This window comes from Cetorhinus maximus, chromosome 7 (genome assembly GCF_964194155.1).
Source record: "Cetorhinus maximus chromosome 7, sCetMax3.hap1.1, whole genome shotgun sequence".
In the NCBI taxonomy this organism is placed as follows: Eukaryota; Metazoa; Chordata; class Chondrichthyes; order Lamniformes; family Cetorhinidae; genus Cetorhinus; species Cetorhinus maximus.
Genome location: NC_135885.1, coordinates 77481471 through 77501671, shown reverse-complemented (window position 1 = coordinate 77501671; position 20201 = coordinate 77481471). Strand labels below are relative to the sequence as shown.

At 46.6% G+C, this 20201-nt stretch overlaps 1 protein-coding gene across 1 annotated transcript in view; it reads left to right on the top strand.

Moving 5' to 3' along the window:
* Positions 1-20201, top strand: part of grm5b (glutamate receptor, metabotropic 5b) — a 618812-nt gene that overhangs the window by 550862 nt on the left and 47749 nt on the right. The window lies entirely within an intron of this gene.

Sequence of the window (20201 nt, the reverse complement as noted above, 5' to 3'; positions counted from 1 at the left end):
CTTCTCTCTGTGATGTCTAGTTGCAAGTCCCTCGACAGCAGGTTGCTGCTGGTGCTGGTCATGTTATTTCTTAGCTGTCTTAAAATTGTCCACAGACAAGGTGCCAACTGTCCTGATGCAATTCAGAAACCTCCAAAGTGTAGAAAGTAAGCTGGCAGCAAAATACCACAAACAAACCCTTTCCCACTAGTCGGTATAAAAGCAGCTGAGTACTGAGCATTTCCATGAGTTTTAATTAGCCTTTCAAATTGCTGCTGTGTTCTTGCCTCGTTTTCAATGGCAAGTTTCAGGGAACCCATGGATGTGATGTTAGATTTAGAAGAGTGTTGTAATATTATTCTGATTGAGTGATTGCCATTTTTTAATGAACAACTGCCCCTTTTGTGAGAATTATGAACAAGGAGTTGAATGCGCTCAAGTTAAACACAGTAGTTGGCGAGTTGGATCTGCTTCCCGATAGTCTTGTATTTTTGCCGGTTTTAAACTTGCCTGTGTGATCTGCAGCAGTTCAGAACGATTTCCAGCAGCTTTCTGTGTACTTTTAACCTTCAGGTCAGCACTCTGCAGTCAGTAATCTTTATCGGGCCTACAGCTTTCCGGAGGCCTCCCCTTATGGGTTCTGACATGTCCACTGGAAGCAGCTTCTCTGAGGAGGAAGGGAGGGCTAGAATAAGGAGGAGGCCAGGAGTGCACATTCAGCCTTCAGGGGAGCCACCTTTGGGAGTACAGGCACAGGCACAAGGGGTGCAGGGCCAAGAGGTAGTCCAAGGTGGAAGGACCACAGAAGAAGCCACCATCCTGCTGCCAGGGTATACAGGCGGCGAAGCAGCTACCTCAATATGTCTGAGGTGCAGTGCTGAAGGAGGCTCCAACTGTCGAGGGAAACCGTCAACTACATCTGTCAGATGATTGGCCCTGAGATATCTCCTGACTGTGTGGGAGGACACCCCATGCCAGCAGCTCTGAAGGTCACAGTTGCCCTCCACTTCTATGCCTCTGGCTCCTTCCAGGGCTCGGTGGGTGTTCTTTGCGGTGTCTCCCAATCAGATGTCCACACTTGTGTCAAGCAGGTCACAGATGCTCTGTCCAGGCACGCATTGACCTTCATCCACTTCCGTTGGGGCTAGGCAAGCCAGACACAGCAAGCCAGAGGCTTTGTGGCCATCACTGGCTTCCCCCGTGTCCAGGGTGCAATAGACTGCACACATGTGGCCGTTAAGGCGCCAGCAGATGAGCCCAGTGCCTTCGTCAACAGGAAAGGCTTCCACTCCATGAACGTGCAGATAGTGTGTGATAACAGGATGCTGATTCTACAAGTCTGTGCAAGGTACCCAGGCAGCTCCCATGATGCCTACATCCTCAGACACTCCCAGATGCCGAGGCTCTTCAGTGGTCCGGCTCAGCTTGATAGATGGCTGCTGGGTGACAAGGACTATCCCCTCAGAAGGTGGCTCCTGACGCCTCTCCGCCATCCAATATCAGAAGCTGAGCAGCGCTACAATAGGAGCCATGCCTCCACAAGGGCTGTGGAGAGAGCCATCGGTCTTCTCAAGATGCACTTCTGATGCCTGGACTGCTCAGGGGGCGCACTCCGGTACCCCCTAGATCATATGTCATTGATAGTAGTTGAATGCTGCGCTCTCCACAATCTTGCACTGGGAAGAGGGGACGCAGTGGACGATGAAGACGTTGACGCAGCGGATGCGGCTGCACACGATGAGTCCAGCACTGATTCTGAGGATGAGGAAGCACAGGGGAATGCTGAGGGGCTAAACGCTGACCCGGGACTACACCAAGGAGGCAGGGACACCTGGGAGACTTTAATCCAACAAACCTTCAGCTAGCTCAACACAAATGGATCAGCAGGACCAGCCTTGCCTGGCGCTTCCATACTCGGCACCTAAGTGCTAAATCTGCCAGGTCATCAGCTGCAACTAAGGGCTTTGGACATAAACTTCAATGTCGAAATAAACACTCATGACATGTATCTTAAACATACAAATGCAGAACAAAGGAGCCATCCTCAGTCTTGGTAACACATCTGTTTTTATATTAACCATCAAATCCAAAACAAAACATTAATCAAGCAGAAAAAAACTATAAGTACCTAATCTCGGGCCAGCACAAAAGCACCAGTGAGAAACCCATGGTGCGCCTAAGGTGCCTTATGCTTACGTTTATGGGTGCTACATCTTGGTGCCGCCCCATCGCTCAGAGTGGCATCTGAGACAGTCTGCTGACTCTGCTGTCCTGTTGGCCTTGATGACCTTGGCGGTTGTCCTCTGGCCATGGAGCCTGTGCTAGGCCCGCCTGGGAAGGGTCTGCCAGTTCCACAGCTGGCATCTCCCCAGTCGTCGCAGCCTCACCCGATGAAGCGGTCACTGGGAGAGGGGCGGAACAGCTGGTGCCCTCATCCGGAGTGTCCTGAGGGGAGCATGCAGATACGATAGGGAGCTGCTGCGCTGACATGAGGTCTCCCCGGACTTCCCCGCTCACCGTCGATGGATGGGCAACGAGCTGGGAAGCTTGGAGCCCACGTCATCTCCCACATTGGCACTGACCAGCTGTGGCCACTGGCGCTGTGAGGGCTTGCAGGTCCGAGCGTAACCCCAGGGAAACCTGCTTGTTCTCCTGGAGGCGCCTCTCCACGAGAGTCGCCACTTTTTCCATGGAGGAAGCAAGAAGCTCTGCCATGAGGCTCATTGCATCACTGATGCTGAGCGTGGACTCCTCCACCACGGACACCAAGCGAAGCACAGGCTCATGTATCACTCCCAGATGCTCCCGCATATCCGGCCGCATTTCCTGCATCTGCTGCGTCGCGGATGACTCCAGAGGCACATCATCAGGCACCAACTGAGCATGGGCCTGGTCCCCTGCAGTCCTCCGACTGCTGGCGCCATCGGCACACTCTATCTCTGCCAGCTCCTCCAGCGATTGTGAAGTGCCCTCTCCGCTGTGGCCCGGGACACTAGCCAATGTTGCAATGACCACCGAGGTGCGAGTATCTGCGCTGATGCCTGCCTCACAGAAATGGTTTGACGCAGGTTACAGTTGAGGGCCCTCAGGTGTAAGAGAAGGCATCTGCAGTTCCTCCTGGCGGACAGGCTCTGATGATACTGAAATTAACAACAAGGACAGTGGATTAGTTAGTGTGCACAGTGACACACTTCATCCCTTTCCCCTTGGCTCATTATGCGTTCAACCTTCCAGAACCTATGGACATGAATATTGGTGGGGTGGCAAATAGTGATCAGGATACCCTTACATTATAGGCAAATATAGATGGGCTGGTCAGATGGCCTAAGGAATGCCAAATGGAATGTTATGTGGATAAGTGTGAGGTGATGCACATGGGCAGGACAAACAAAGCACGGGAATACATGATGAATGGTAGGACCGTGGAAAGTAAGAAGGATCAGAGGGACCTTGCTGTGCATGTCGACAGGCCCCTTAAGATAGCAGGACAGGTACATAAGGTGTTTAAGAAGGTAAATGCCATATTTGCCTTTATTAGCTGAGGAATAGAATATAGAACAGGGAGGTAATGTTCCAAGTGCAGAAAACGCTGTCTAGGCCACAGCTATAGTTGTGCGTGCAGTTGTGAAATGCGCTTCATGAGAGGGATGTGATTGGAGTGGAGAGAGTGCAGAGGTCGTTGACCAGGATGCTGGTTGGGCTGGAGAGTTTGACTTATGAGGAAATATGCATAGACTGGGGTTACTTCCCATTGAGCAGAGGAGATTGAGGGCTGACATTATTGAGGTTTATAAAGTTATGAGGGGCATAGATAGGGTCGACAGAAAGGAACTTTTCCCCTTGGCGGAGGGATGAGTGACCAGATGGCATAGATTTAAGGTAAGGGGCATAAGGTTGACAGGGGATGTGATGAGCAACTTTTGCACACAGAGGGTGTTGGGAATGTGGGATGCACTGCCTGAAAGGGTGGTGGATGCAGAAACCCTCCTAACATGTAATAAGTATTTGGATGTGCAGTTGCAAGGCCATGGACATAGTGCTGGGAAATGAGATTAGGAGATTAGGAAGGTGTTTGATTGGCGCATCCTCAAAGGGTCGAAGGACCTTTTTCTATGATCCACACCTCTGACTCTATCACTCTGTGACCGTGCAATGTTGCAACAATAACAAATCAAACAATCATCAGTGCTATGATCAGAATCAACTGGGAGTTGAGCCTAGCAGGAAAGACAGTGGAACAGCAATGGCAGGAGTTTCTGGGAGTAATTTGGGAGACAACAAAAATTCATCCCTAGGAAGAAGAAGCATACTAAAGGGAGGACAAGGCAACCATAGCATAAAAGCTAAATAAAAAGCATACAATGCAGCAAAGAGCAGTGGGAAGCCAGGGGATTGGGAAGCCTACAACGACCAACAGAGGACAACTAAAAAAGGAATAAGGAGGGAGAAGATTAAATATGAGGGTAAACTAGCCAGTAATATAAAAGAAGATTGCAAGAGTTTTTTTTTTAGATATATAAAGGGTAAGAGAGAGGCAAAAGTGGACATTGGGCCACTGGAAAATGACACTGGAGAAGTAGTAGTGGGGAACAAAGAAATGGCGAAGGAACTGAATAGGTACTTTGCGTCAGTCTTCACGGTGGAAGACATGAGTAACATCCCCAAAGTTCAAGAGAGTCGGGGGGCAGAGGTGAGTATGGTGGCCATTACCAAGGAGAAGGTGCTAGGAAAACTGAAAGGTCTGAAGGTGGATAAATCACCTGGACCAGATGGATTACACCCCATAGTTCTGAAGGAGATAACTGAAGAGATAGTGGAGGCGTTAGTGGTGATCTTTCAGGAATCACTGGAGTCAGGAAGGGTCCCAGTGGACTGGAAAATCGCTAATGTAATCCCCCTGTTTAAGAATGGAGTGAGGCAAAAGACGGGAAATTACAGGCCGATTAGCTTGACCTCGATCGTTGATAAGATTTTAGAGTCCATTATTAAGAATGAGATTTCAGAATACTTGGAAGTGCATGGTAAAATAGGGCAAAGTCAGCATGGTTTCATCAAGGGGAGGTCATGCCTGACAAATCTGTTAGAATTCTTTGAGGAGGTAACGAGCAGGTTAGACAAAGGAGAGCCAATGGATGTTATCTACTTGGACTTCCAGAAGGCCTTTGACAAGGTGCCGCACAGGAGGCTGCTCAGTAAAATAAGAGCTCATGGTGTTAGGGGCAAGGTGCACCCAAGCATTGACAGAAGATTGGCTGTCTGGCAGGAGGCAGAGAGTGGGGATAAGGGGGTCCTTCTCAGGATGGCGGCCGGTGACTAGTGGAGTTCCGCAAGGGTCAGTGTTGGGACCACAACTTTTCACTTTATACATTAATGATCTAGATGAAGGAACTGAGGCATTCTGGCTAAGTTTGCAGATGATACAAAGATAGGTGGAGGGACAGGTAGTATTGAGGAGGTGGGGAGGCTGCAGAAGGATTTGGACAGGTTAGGAGAATGGGCAAAGAAGTGGCAGATGGAATACAACGGGGAAATGTGAGGTCATGTACTTTGGTAGGAAGAATAGAGGCATAGACTATTTTCTAAATGGGGAAAGAATTCAGAAATCTGGAGTGCAAAGGGACTTGGGAGTCCTAGTCCAGGATTCTCTTAAGGCTAACTTGCAGGTTGAGTCGGTAGTTAGGAAGGCAAATGCAATGTTGGCATTTGTTTCGAGAGGACTAGTATATAAAAGCAGGAATGTGCTACTGAGGCTTTATAAGGCTCTGGTCAGACCACATTTAGAATATTGTGAGCAATTTTGGGCCCCATATCTCAGGAAGGATATGCTGGCCCTGGAAAGGGTCCAGAAGGGGTTCACGAGAATGATCCCAGGAATGAAAGGCTTAACATATGAGGAACGTTTGAGGACTCTGGGTCTATACTCGATGGAGTTTAGAAGAATGAGGGGGGATCTGATTGAAACTTACAGAATACTGAAAGGCCTGGATAGAGTGGACGTGGGAAAGATGTTTCCATTAGTAGGAGAGACTAGGACCCGAGGGCACAGCCTCAGAGTAAAGGGAAGACCTTTTAGAACAGAGATGAGAAGAAACTTCTTTAGCCAGAGAGTGGTGAATCTATGGAATTCATTGCCACAGAAGGCTGTGGAGGCCAGGTCATTGAGTGTATTTAAGACTGAGATAGATAGGTTCTTGATTGGTAAGGGGATCAAAGGTTACAGGGAGAAGGCAGGAGAATGGAGTTGAGAAACTTATCAGCCACGATTGAATGGTGGAGCAGACTCGATGGGCCGAATGGCCTAATTTCTGCTCCTTATGGTCGTATGGTCTATGGATGTTGGGAGGACATAGCGGATGTCACTGTTGGTCTCAAATACCTGGCCATTCCACCCCAGCCTCACTGACACCAGTTGGCCTGGGCATGGCGCCTCTCAAGCTCTAGGGCCTCCTGCTCGAAGCGGCTTAACATCATCAAGTGAGCCTGGCTGCCTCCAGTCCTCGAACGCTCAGACTCATTTTGAGTATTCTTCTCCTGAAAAACAGAGAAGACCACTCATTGTGGCAATTTGCACATGGACTCTGCCCGCGCATGCCGCACCCCAACCACAGTGGCACATACCAGGCCTCCAGTGCCTCCTCTGCCCACTACTGCTGATCAGTCACACAAAGATAGTAGGCCTGCTCCCAACCCCCTCCAACAGCCACCTTGGACACATTCTGCATCCATCACTTCAAGAAACACATGGTCTTTGCTCCCATAGCAAGGAGGCGCAACTATGTGCAGCGTCGAGGGCAGCAGATGGCTCTTGGCCATGACACCTTGAGGCTGCCCTTCCACCATCTCATCACCGTGAATAGGACATGTGTTGGAGTTCTCATTATGTGCCTAGCTGCATCTCCTGCAGGTTGCCCCCAGACTAGTCATGTGCAACTAAGAGCAAAACTTGGTGTGGGGGAGAACTCATCTCCTCATGAACCATTCTGGCTGATCTAAGCACAGGCACTATCTGCTTGGCCATCCAGCGTACGAGAAATGCCCAACATAATTCAATGCAGTCACGACAGTAAGACTTGGGGGGGGGGGGGGCCTCAAAGGCTAAGGCTACCTCCTGGGTTAAATGCCCAATGCCAACATGGTACTCACTCTTCCAGAGCACAACAAATCATTGAAGCGCTTACGGCACTGGATCCAGGTGCACTGCACCACATCACGGGAGCTCGTCACCTCCTCCCAGGCACGTTTGGTCATATGGGGGGGGCCTCTTCCTCCCATCCTGGGGGACCAACACCTTCCGCCATGCTCCCACCTCCTCGAGCAGAGCAGCAAGGCAGTCATCAGAAAAGCGAAGGGCGCATTGGTCTATCCTGCAGCCTGCCCTGCTCTTGTGGCACACCCTGCAGCCTGGCCTGCTCCTCTGCCCTTCCCTCCAGCGTGCCCTGTTCAGCCGACCCCTTGCTGTGTAACCTGGAACTGGCCATTATGAGCAGCCTACAGGGGGCTGCCAGGCCTTCCTTTAAATAGACTGCTGGGCCGCCATTGGACCTGGTGGTCTGTGCACGTCTGCCGCAGCCCGCACACTCCCACTGTTCACGGGTCTCGGCAAATGTGCTGGGCGGGCCTTAACTGGCCCACACATGCAAAAGGGCGGTGCGGACCCGATCGCGGGTGCCAATCGGGTCCATGCCCGCCCGTGGCTGCTCCAGCTCCGCCCGCCCGACAGGCAGAAAATTCTGTCCTAGATATACAAGGTCCTACCATTAAAGCTGCTTGACCCCCCAAAGCCATGACTACAGCAACTCAGAGCGCCGCCTTATGTTTCAACATTCACATTGTCATGTAGCCCAACGTGACATAGAAAACAATATTCCTGTGGAATAAATACAAAAAAGGCTGGAACTAAGTAGCAGGTTTGTCAGTATCTGAACACTGCAGCTGATGCATTCATGAATACCAAAGCCATCATTCTGGGGCCCTGTCATGAGCACTAGTGTGATTCTACTGATCCACTCCCTTTAAACAGCCACTCAGGCTGAACCAGACCAAACAAAACTGGTAACGCAAAGAAAAAAATCAAGTTCCATCACTGAGATTGTTTACTTCCATCTCTGCAAATTTGCTAACCTCAGTCCGTACTTAAGCCCCATCAACATTAAGCTGTTGAAACCATTAGCTGCATTTTGTTCACCTCTAGACTTGACCCCTCTGATGTTATCCTTCCTGCCCTACCATCTTCTGCCCCACATTAGCCCCAATTTATGAAAAACACAGGTGACTCTATTGCAAACCCTGCAGAGATTGACAACATTAAAAATGTTATTTAACTGAAAGGAACACAAAAGATTTCAAGTTTTAGGATTTTACTATAACAAACAAACTAAAAGCAGCATTGAATAACTACTTTTTAGTAGGCAGCATATACTTAAACAGCATAAAAACATCCCCCATGTGACTTAAAAACGACCGACAATCTCTTGCCATTTACTTTACAAAGTGCCAAAAGTGGACATTTTATTCTTCTCGAATGAGTCGAAAGGTATTCTCTGCCCCTGATGGCCTGCTTTCTTTTTCCTTTCCCAGCTGGGTAATTCCTCATCACAGAACTGACTTTCACTATGAGGGTTACACCGGAGATTCCTTCTCTCTGGCCCAGCCTAGGCACATCTTCCAGCCTTCCTTGAATCTCCACAAGCTCGGTCTTTTCAATCTGAGCATGAGCTCTCCTCCATATTTTGCATGTTGAACAATAGAGTCAATATTTTCTCTGCTTCAGGTGCAGGACTAACTGCTTTTAGATCCTGCTCGCTGTCTCTCAAATTCTTGCAGGCTGACTTGTGTCTATGAGGTTCATTCATATCTTAAGAAACCTGCAACCTGATATGTTCTATTGACCTTTCCCCTCTCAAAGCTCACCTCTGTTCCAACATGAATCACATGGGTCTTGTATCCAGGTAGGAATGCCAATTAGCTATCCTCTAGATCCCCAACTCTGTTCTAGCTTGGAATTAAATGGTTTAAAGCATAACCATTTATAAAATCTGACATTCTGAACACCTCCCTGTGAGACTTGGAGACTAATAATCTGCCCAAAATCAGCGCAGACGCCCTTGCCAGTGTCCACAGATGAACATCTTGCATCTTCTCAGTAAGCCTCTTGGCATGGGCCCCTCTTGTCCCCATAGCAACCAAGCCACTCAGGCTTGTTGTCAGGCAGAATTCAAGTAGATCACATGACCCCTTTCATTCCTCCATTTTACCTTAAACAGAGTCCCAAAACATAACAATCTTATAAACTGCGTACTTGTCATAATATTCTGTTCTATTGTAAGCTCCATTTACACATTGCCCCTGTGCTTCTTAGCCAATATATTAAATTTAAAATCCACATCCCGATTTGCAAATTCCTCCAGAACCTCACTTCTCTCAAAATGTGCAACTTTCTTCAGCCTTGCACTTTAGTCTTTTGACTCTAGTTTTTTCTGTATTCCTTCCTTATTCCCACCATTGATGACAAAGCTGTCAGCTACCTTGGCTTCACTGCCTAAAACTCCCTCCCTAAACCCCATTCACCCATTCAAATCAGCTTTTTATGTTGTCAAATTCCTTTTAAAAATTGTGCAGTGTGAAATTTTAAATGGTTAACTTATTTTTAATCACTGCTTGTCCAATGTCCTCTTCTATCTCATGCTGCTTCATTTTTATCTCCTTCAAAGATTATTAGTTTGCAATATCATACCTTTTCACCGGCCTGGCAACAGGTCTTACCATATCCAGCATGCCCTTTAATTCTCTGAGTCTTGCTTTCATTAACATAATGACACAGAAGATGACAGTAAGCATATATATTATGTGCCCACGAGCACTCTTCCTAAGTGTCCATTCAGAATAAAACATTTATGTAATGTTATTCAAATGAGCTCTTATACAAATCTGTAATGCAAGAGCTTGGAAAGTATTGTTTGTAATGCTTTGTGATGAATCATAATGCATAGTAAGATTGAAATACTCATTTTCAGATACCATTATACAATTGCGCAATGTGTAGCTGACTCAAATTATGCTGCCAGTTCTGAGTCATGCTGAACTCAGAAATAAAAAAGCTCTGCACATGCATGGAGCTCTATTCCAGTGTGGCCAAATCTTTATAAGGCAAAACTTATAGAAGTGCATACTTTCTCTTAACATTAAAATGCTTTGTATTAAGTTTAAGAAGTACACAGGATATCCAAAGAGCCACTTTGCACTGAGCTGAAACTAGACTATCCCAGTATAAGGCCCAGGTAGTGTGTTCACAATCTTTCAAATATGCTTCTCATCAATAGAAATTTATATTAGAAATTCTATCATCAATAGAAATTTGGGCTGGATTTTGGCTGGGAGGGGTGCAGAGGTGCACGCTGTTGTGAGGTTGGGAAACTCAGAAGAATGGATTTCCTGAATGTTTTCTATTAGGATCCTGCCCACAGGCAGTCTGAATGATAGGCTAGAGGCCTTTTGAGCAGGTAGCTTGCTTCAGTAGGCTGAAGCCTTCAAAAATAAGTCTGTGTACTGGGGGAAGACTGGGGAGGGAGGGGCAGTGTCCCAACTGAGAAGTAGGATCGCTTTGATGCTGGTCATGGTGAGCAGACAGATTGTGCAGGTGGATTTACTGGGTAACTTGCATTAGTGCAAATGGACTTACTTAATGGTTTCAGTCCTTCCCCTAAACTAAAGGTAGACAGTTTCATTAAAATAATTAAATCACCAACCTGCTTCCCACAAATGGATTGGCCACCCTTCCAATAACCTGCCTCTGTTAAAATCAGAAGTGGGCAAATTTCAGATTTTTTGCATTTTAACCTCTGATATGACTCTAACTCACCCGTCTTTTGGAGCTAAGATTCAGGCCACTTTGATTCGATTTTGACTCATACCACACATGGTAAAAGGAATTTATATATCTGAACATGGCAGATTAATTTTAGTAACAAAATCAGCTCCTTACTGATTGCCTAAATTGTTTTATTCACTGTGTTAAACCCATGTCTGAATGGCTGGTATATCAGTAATACTGTTACTAGGATCTTTACTACGCAAGGTAATTTTCAACTCAGCAGTAACTGACAGGAAAATAATTGTCAGATTTTAAATAGTACCTTTTCACATCTTTTAGGATGTTTCAAAGAACTCCAGTCACATTGTTATGTGGGATACCAGAGCAATCATTTTGCACAAACCACGGTCCCACAAGCAGTAAAGAGATGAAGGGGAAATTGTTCTGTTTTTTCTGATTAATGAGGGAGGGATGTTTGGGAGGGCACCCCTTTTTCTTCTTTGAAAAACATCATTACCTGAATAGGCTGGCAGGGACTCAGGTTAACTTATCATCTGAACGATGGTACTGCCATCAGTACTCCATTAACACATCAACTTTCAACTTTGGATTGGGATTTGGACCCAAAATCTTTCAACAACAGAAAGATACTGAGGTAAAGTAACGCAATTGCAATTGTTTAACTATCTATGAGCAGTACCATTACGTTGCCAACCATGTCCACTGACTATATTATGCCTATGGCCGGGATTTTGCAGCCCTGTCGTGGGTGGGACCCGCCACGGGCGAGGCGGCACCCCAGCCAGAGGTCCATTGACTTGCGGCGGGACAAGATGGTCTCGGTGGCAGGTGAGTGCAGAAAATCCCTCCCTATATCTTAACCAGACATCACACCTCCCCAACCAATGTATGTCCATTCTCATCGGGAATGGGCAAGGGAGTTTAAAGTTAAAGCTTACGGACATATGAATTAGGAGCAGAAGTAGGCCATTCAGCCCCTCAAATCTGCCGCACCCTTTGATAAGATCATGGCTGATTTAATTGTGGCCTCAACTCTACTTTCCTGTATACCCTTATAGCCTCTGACTCCCTTATTGATCAAGAATCTATCTAACTCAGCTTTAAAAATATTCGTAGACCCTGCTTCCACTGCTCTCTGAGGGGAAAAAAATTTCTCCTCATCTCCATCTTAAGCTTATATCATAAAATTTATTTAAAATATTTTCTGACTCCAGGCACTGCCTATTTCTTTTGAATTATCGACTAGCTAGTAATATAAAGACAGATAGTAAGAGTTTCTTAGAGTTAACAAAGTGAGCGTTGGTACTATAGAGAGTGCATCTGTGGAATTGATAATGGAAGGTAGGGAAATGGCGAGTGAATTAAACAGGTATTTTGCTTTGGTCTTCACTATAGAGGATACAAGTAACATCCCGGAAATGGCTGTAAAATCAGGAAATGGGAGGGAGGGAGGAACTCGAGAAAATTACAATCACCAGGCAAGTGGTATTGAGCAAATTGTTGGGGCTGCGGGCTGACAAATCCCGAGGTCTGGATGGACTTCACCATAAGGTCTTGAAAGAAGTGGCTAGTGAGATAGCTGATGCATTGGTTTTAATTTTCCAAAATCCCCTAGATTCGGGGAAGGTTCCATTAGATTGGAAAATAGCAAATATAACTCCCTTATTCAAAAAAGGAGGGAGACAGAAAGTAGGAAACTACAGGACAGTTAGTCTAACATATGTCATAGGGAAAATGTTTGAATCTATTATTAAAGATGTTATAGCAGGGCACTTAGAAAAACTCAAGGTAATCTGGCAGAGTCAACATGGTTTTATAAAAGGAAAATCACATTTAACCAATTTATTGGGGTTCTTTGAAGGAGTTACATGTTTTGGATAAAGGGAACCGGTGGCTGTACTATACTTAGATTTCCAGAAAGCACTTCCAGAAGGATAAAGTGCCACATCAAAGGTAATTGCAGAAAATAAAAGCCCAAGGTGTAGGGGGTAACATATTGGCATGGATAGCTAACAGGAATCAGAGACTTGGCAAAATGGGTCCTTTTCTAGTTGACAGAATGTGACGAGTGGTGTACCATAGGGATCAGTACTGGGGCCTCAACTTTTTACAATTTATATAAATTACTTGGATGAAGAGACCGAAGGAATGGTTGCTAAATTTGCTGATGACACAAAGGTAAGTAGGAAAGTAAATTGTGAAGAGGATGTAAGGAGCTACACAGTGACATAGATAGGTTAAGTGAGTGGGCAAAGGTCTGGCAAATGGAGTATAATGTGGGCAAATGTAAAATCATTCATTTTGGCAGGAAGAATAAAAAAGAATCTTATTATTTAAATGGTGAGAGACTGCAGAGCTCTGAGATTCAGAGGGATCTGGGTGTCCTAGCGCATGAATCACAAAAAGATAGCATGCAGGTACAGCAGGTAATTAGGAAAGCTAATAGAATGTTATCATTTATTGTGAAGGGAATTGGTACAGGCCATTGGTAAGACCACATCTGGAGTACTGTGTATAGTATTGGTCTCCTTATTTAAAGAAAGATGTAAATGCGTTAGAAGCAGTTCAGAGAAGGTTTACCACACTAATACCAAAGGCTGGACAGGTTAGGCTTGTATCTACTGTGAATTTAGAAGAGTAAGACACAACTTAATTGAAACCTTTAAGATCCTGAGGGGTCTTGACAGGGTGGATGTGGAGAGGATGCTTCCTCTTGTGGGAGAATCTAGAACTAGGGGTCACTGTTTAAAAATAAGGAGTCACTCATTTAAGACAGAGATGAGGAGATTATTTTTTCTCTCAGAAGGTTGTGAGTCTTTGGACCTCTCTTCCTCAAGTGGAAGCAAAGCTTTTGAATATTTTTAAGGCAGAGTTAGATAGATCCTTGATTAACAAGGGGGTGAAAGGTTATCAGGGGTATGCAGGAATGTGGGGTTGAGGTTACATTCAAATCAGAAATGATCTTATTGAATGGCGGAGCAGTCTCGAGGGGTGTACTCCTGCTCCTAATTATTATGTTCGTACATTTGCATGTATGCCCGCCAAGGTCATCACAGACAAGGTATAGCAGTCAGCAGGCTGCCACCACCTCCGCTGTGGATGTCCAAGGAGCACCAAATCGTAGCATCAGGATTAGGAAGGTTAAGAAGATATAGTTTCACAGTCTATGGATGGCCAATAAATGCTAGCCCAGCCAGCAAAGCCCACATCCCATGAATGAAGAAAAAACAAAGCCTGGGCACGGGTGTTAATCACTTGTACATAATGTTCACTATTGTCAATAAACTCCCAAGAATGTTTCCCTGCCTATGGCTCCTTGTTCTGGTGAGCAGTGTTCATGTCACTCAGATGTGAAACATTTCTGCACACGATAAAGGCAGGTGTCTCAGTCCAAGGTCTCTTCCCTGTGCTTTGTGCAGCCTTCAGACCAAAGTCATGGTCCAGCTTCACACTCCCTGGACACATTACTGATGCCTGCACCTTGATGGTGCTTGTCATTGCTGCCAGAATGACGTGGGCAGGCGTCACAGAGTTCCGTCATTCTCTCTGTGTGTTCTCAGCACCCTTAAGGTGGGGATGGCTCCCATCTCTGCAGCATCTGTTACCAGTGATGCTGTGCTCCTGAAGGGGTCAGGTGCTGAAGGCAGACAAAGAATCAGATGCTTCTAAAGTTTCATGGCTGCATCTCTATGATATGACCATGATCAAAGAGTGCAAGCAAGCTAGCATCGGCTGGACAGGAGTCAGACATTCTCAGAGGTGATGTGAAGATCTATGGAGTATCCTCACTGCGTGTTGTCATCATCCTCCTGCAATTGAGCGACTATTAGAGCCTCCACTGTGTCTCCATGACAGGAACATTATCACCGAGGGTATGTGCGCTGCCATAAACCACACTGGAGTCAAACATTCATAATGCAATGTGAGGATCTTATGGTGTCTCCTCACCACATGTTGTCATCATCCTCCACAAATCTAGCAGCTATGAGGGCCTTCCGAGCATGCCTGCCTCATCAGGCCAGTATGAGGGCCTTCTCGCCATCTTCAAGGACCTCCTCAGCCTCTTTACCATCGACATCCCCCTCATTGGAGACCTCTAGCTCCTGCAACTCCTCCTCAGCCAGCTCCTCTTCCCGTTGCGGCGCCAGGTTGTAAAGGGCACAGCAGGCAACAACGATGCGTGACACCCTCTGCAGACTGTACTGCAGGGTTCCACCAGACCAGTCCAAGCACTGGAACCTCATTTTCAGCATCCTGATGGTTTGCTCCACCAAGTTGCGAGTTGCAGCATGAGCCTCGTTATACCTTCACCCTGCTGCAGTCTGAGGCTGCTGCATGCATGTCATCAGCCACGTCCTCTGCGGGTAGCCTTTGTCCCCAGGGAGCCATCCGTGCCGCTTCTGTGGACTCTGGAAGACATCAGGGATCTGTGACCGACTGAGAATGTAGGAGTCATGCACACTCCCTGGAAACCATATGCAGACCTTCAGGATGTGGTAGTCACACACCAGCTGCACATTCAGCGGATGGAATCCCTTGCAGTTGACATAGTTGACTGCTTGTTGCACTGGAGATCTGAGTACCACCTGTGTGCAGTCGAAACAGTGGGAAACCCGAGGTCTGGGCAAATCTAATCGCTCTTGTATCCTGGCTGTCCTGGTCCCAGGCAAAATGCACAACATTGTGTGCCCTCATGAAGATGGCATCTGTGATCTTGTGGATATATTGATGGGAGGCTTGTGATATCCCACAGAGGTCACCTGAAAGGAGCCACTGGCATAGAAATTGAGCACCGCTGTCACTTTCACAGCCACTGACAGTGGATGCCTTCCATGTCCCTGTGGCTCCAAATCTGGAGTAGCTGGCAGATGTGACTGACCAGTTTCCTAGACATGCGCAGTCATCAGCGACACTGGTCATCTGCAGGAATGAAAAGCGGTGTCTACAGAGCCTGGGTCTAGCTAGGTGCCGACCAGCAACGGCTGACTGTGGCTCTTTGGGGTGTGTGCAGTATGCCCAGCTGCCCCTTCTTCCAGATGGTGCTGCTCCTCCCTTTGCACAGCGAGTCGCCTCAGTTGCTCTCTTCTCCGTCGTCTTCGCTCTCTGTATGCCACGAGGCATACACCTAGTTCATCAGGCTCCATGATCCTGATGTACTCCTCCTGCAGGATGAAAGAGACGCATTGGTTAGCATTGGTGTACTAAGAACCTCTTTTGGTTAAGTCTGAAGGCCCCTTAATGCACCCTGGACAGTGCTGGCCACCACTTGGATGGCCAGAGATTAGTGCGCTGCACGGCTGCCCGAAACCCCCCTTCCTCTGCTGCACTCCACCCAACCGACTGGTGGCAGCTTTGCCGATTGGACTGCATGCTACGCTCTCAGCTCAGGCATTCTCCTAACCCGCTCTGCAAAGCTGCACTGTTAACTTGAAACATGGGGAAGACTGGTCCAAACCAGGATGCTGACATTGCAAGGGGCTGTGAGTGCCTCCACCAGTGACTGCTCCATGGCAGCTTTAGCAAAGAGATTATACAATGTGCCCAATCATCCAACTGTTCTGAGGTCCACTAAAATGCTCATTAGTTTGCAGCCTGTGTCCAAGAGGTGAAAAGCTCTGGAGCACTTGGTGGCACTTTGATGTCTCTGCGTTGCTTGAATAGGCAGATAAGCTAGAAGCCTGACTCCAGTCATATCAATGTGGCTGTGCCTGAACTGTCTCAGCTGCAGAGGAACGGTCACTTTATACAAAGTATCCCTAATGCTTGGCTGCTTCCCTCGCCCAACCCCCTGCCTCGCCCCGCAGATGCTTATGCGCTACCTTCAACTGCAGGGCAGCCTTTTGCCCCTCCCTAAAGTTGCCTCAACTGCAGGGCATCCTTTGCCCCGCCCCTCCGACATTGCCTCAACTACAGGGCAGCCTTTGCCCCCACCCTAAAGCCACTTCAACTGCAGGGCAGCCTTTGCCCCCACCCTAAAGCCACCTCAACTGCAGGGCAGCCTTTGCCACCCCCAAATCATTGCCTCACCTGCAGGGCAGCCTTTGCCCCCGCCCCCCAAAGTCATCTCAACCACAGGGCAGCCTTTGCCCCCCCCAACCAAACTCGCTTTAAATAAGGGCTGCATTTTCCCCCACCCCCGCCTCAATCTTGAAGTCCAACTGCAAACCCTCACAAGCACTGTGCAACGTTACTGTGCACTCACCTCCAAGTTCCCCTCAAAGTGCAGCCCGCCTAGTGCACACCTTATATATGCTGTTGTGAAACACGTCGGCATGATTGGAGCGGATGATTCAGCGGGAGGGATGAGTCCGGTGGGCTAGCCTTATAATGATATGCAGATGTATTACAATGAGGTCCCTGACGTCTGCTGGCATGAAATGTGGCCTGCCATCCTTGGGCTGATAGGATGATTGCAAACCCATTTCAGAACGTCGTGAAACCGACTTTTGGCCTCCTCACCATATTGTTCACTCACGCTGCCGAGCCTAACTGATGCCAGACACAGAAAATTCCGTCCTACACTTCAAAAGCACTTCATTGTCTGTTGAGCACTTTAAGACTTCATGGAGTCATGAAATGCACTGTATAAATACAAGTTTTTTTTTCATTCTTCATGTTCATATAATTAGTAGAAATTTGATGAGCGGTTGGAAGCCAGTGAGTAGGGCATGCCTAACTAATCATGGTCTAGGTGATCAATACAACTGCAGCTTTCTGTGTGTTAAGTGGAATTTTGCATAGTTTGTTTATTATTCATGTGTTCTGAACATTTGAGGTGGTTTACTTACATGTAGCTGTGAAAACACAAAACCAAAAATAGCAATAAAAGGTTTAAAAGAAGGATGCATGCTCCTGTATTTTCAGGTCCTCAAGGTTTATTCAAAGACAGTTGCCATTGTACAATTAATACCTGCTTTCCTCATTCATGCCAAGTTCATAAATTGCCAAGAGCTGACAAGCAGCTTCAAAAAAGCTGGTGCGCCCAAAAAAGCTGACAGACCAAAATCAGCCCCAAATATTGGTGTGATGCTGCATAAGTTTGAAGAATTAGATCGAATGTGCAGTGAGACATGGACTTATTTATAACTTAAACATTCCATCAATTTTATTATCGAAGAAAAAATGGAATTACAAAAGTACAGTTTGCAGCAGTGATAGATTTAGGCATTACTGAAGCATAATCTGAGCGGTGAAATGGTGATTTATTTTTGAGGAGTACCTGGGGACATTCCCAGAAATTAAAATTTCAACATTTAATCTGGTATTTTCCTATATTTTCGAGCTGATTCTAATTCTCCCCTTCAAGTCAAAAATAATTTCTCTTAAATGATTGCAGATAATTTATATGCAAATAGAGAAGTGGCTTTAGGAACTTTGATATAACTTCTCAGGGTCCAGTAAATCTGACTCAGATACTTAATGTTAATTCGTGAACCAAAATCTTTTCCAGCATAAACCTGTAATTATCCTCAACGGCAGCGTATTCACATGCATAAAAACAAAACTAGCTCATGATCACATCTATCCCTGTTCCAGACCCAATGGCATAGGATTACATGAATTGTGAGCGTGCTGCTTTAGCTACTTTAATTCAAAGACTTTTATTTTTACATAGATTAGGAAGAGTTGTTGAAACAAAACCTTAGAAGCAATGTCTGATGAAGGATGATTAACCTGTTGATTTCTTCTTTTAAATGCCAAATAGCCTGCTGTTTATTTCAAACATGTTTTTAACACAGGAGGCTAGAAACTACTGTTGCTGATAATGGTGGGCAACTGCTTAACACACACATCATATTCTTCTCTATTATTCTAAAGCAGAGGTTAACCAATTTTTTTAATGGGTTAATGTCCAAAGTCATTCAGATCAGGTAAGCAGTCATCTGCTCTTATCACCAATTGTCAGTAAACTTGGTGCCAACTTAAGAACAATTATGTGCTGTAAGCTTTTCCTTACTTGGAATTGGATACAGATTACCCAAACTTATTTCACACCAGCTACTTACAACAACTTGCATTGGCCGAAGAAGATTTCAGAGAGAAGGGGGAGTCATAATGAAGAAAGTTAAACATAAGGATGAAAATTTTAAATTTGAGGCATTGGGGGAACAGCAACAAATGTAGCCCCGTGATGGACAATTGGTACTGATGCAGGACAGGATACAGGCAGCCAGGTTTTGGATAAGCTGTGTTTCATTGATGGTGAAAGATGGAGCACCAGCCAGGAAAGCATTGGAATAGTCAAGTCTGGTGATAAAAATGATATGAATAAACATTTCAGCAGCAAATGAGTTGATGCGGAAATGGAGGCGGATAATGTTAGAAGTGGAAGGAGGTGGTCTTTATGATGACGATGACTATATGGGACTGGAAACTCATTTCAGGGGCAAATGGGTTGATGCGGAAATGGAGGCGGATAATGTTAGAGGTGGAAGGAGGTGGTCTTTATGATGACGATGACTATATGGGACTGGAAACTCATTTCAGGGGCAAACAGGATGCACAGGTTGTGAACAGTCCGACTCAGCCTCAGGCATTGCCTAGGAATGGAAATGTCAATAGTGAGGGTATAGAGTTTGTGATAAATGGCTAAACAAAGGGCAGGATTTTCCTACAGATTTTGGAACCCTGACATCAGAACCAAATGATCCTGACTGGCTGGGAGTGAGACAGAGGGAGCTATTTTCCTGAAGATATCTTCCTAATTTGCTTTTAAGCTTGCAGTCTAATCAGAGGGCTGGCAGCTCTGAAGCCCCAGCAGCCCCACTGGGAGAGGTGGTCACTGCTGAGGCAGGCAGGATTGAGAGCACGCCTCAACATGGAAATTTCCTCAGAGGAATAAGTTTACAATAGAATTTTAGAGGGGCCAAGCAGACAGACCCCTTGGACGAAGGGGAAACCCCTTAAGTTGACTTACTGGGGCCATCCTTGACTGCAGCCCCCTCTTTAGGGGGGTTCTTTAGGAAACATCCAGTGCTGATGGCCACCACCACCCCCTACCAAGCCTGAAACAGGGAGGCCATCTCCATGGAGTTGATGGCCTTTGCATGCAGTGGTGGAGGGGGTTGGAGCGCTGGGCGTTCCACTGTCAGCAAAATGCCAGCGAACTGGTAATATCAACCCTAATTTGAGCCTTGAGCATGCTAATTGGGCAGCTGATTCATCTCCCTGCCTGCCGCTGGGGCCTCCCCAGTGATGAGAATGCATTGGGAAGCCATTCAGAGGCGGCTTCCCGCTATTCTCCCGGCACCCCACTTCCAAGCCCACCAACACAGTGCTGGGAAAATTGTGTCCAATAACTTTAGTTTTCCATGCCTGTTGGTGGTGGGTCTGTTGGCAATGTGAGCCAGCAATATGGTGAGAAGGCCATAAATCTGTTGCACAATGTCGT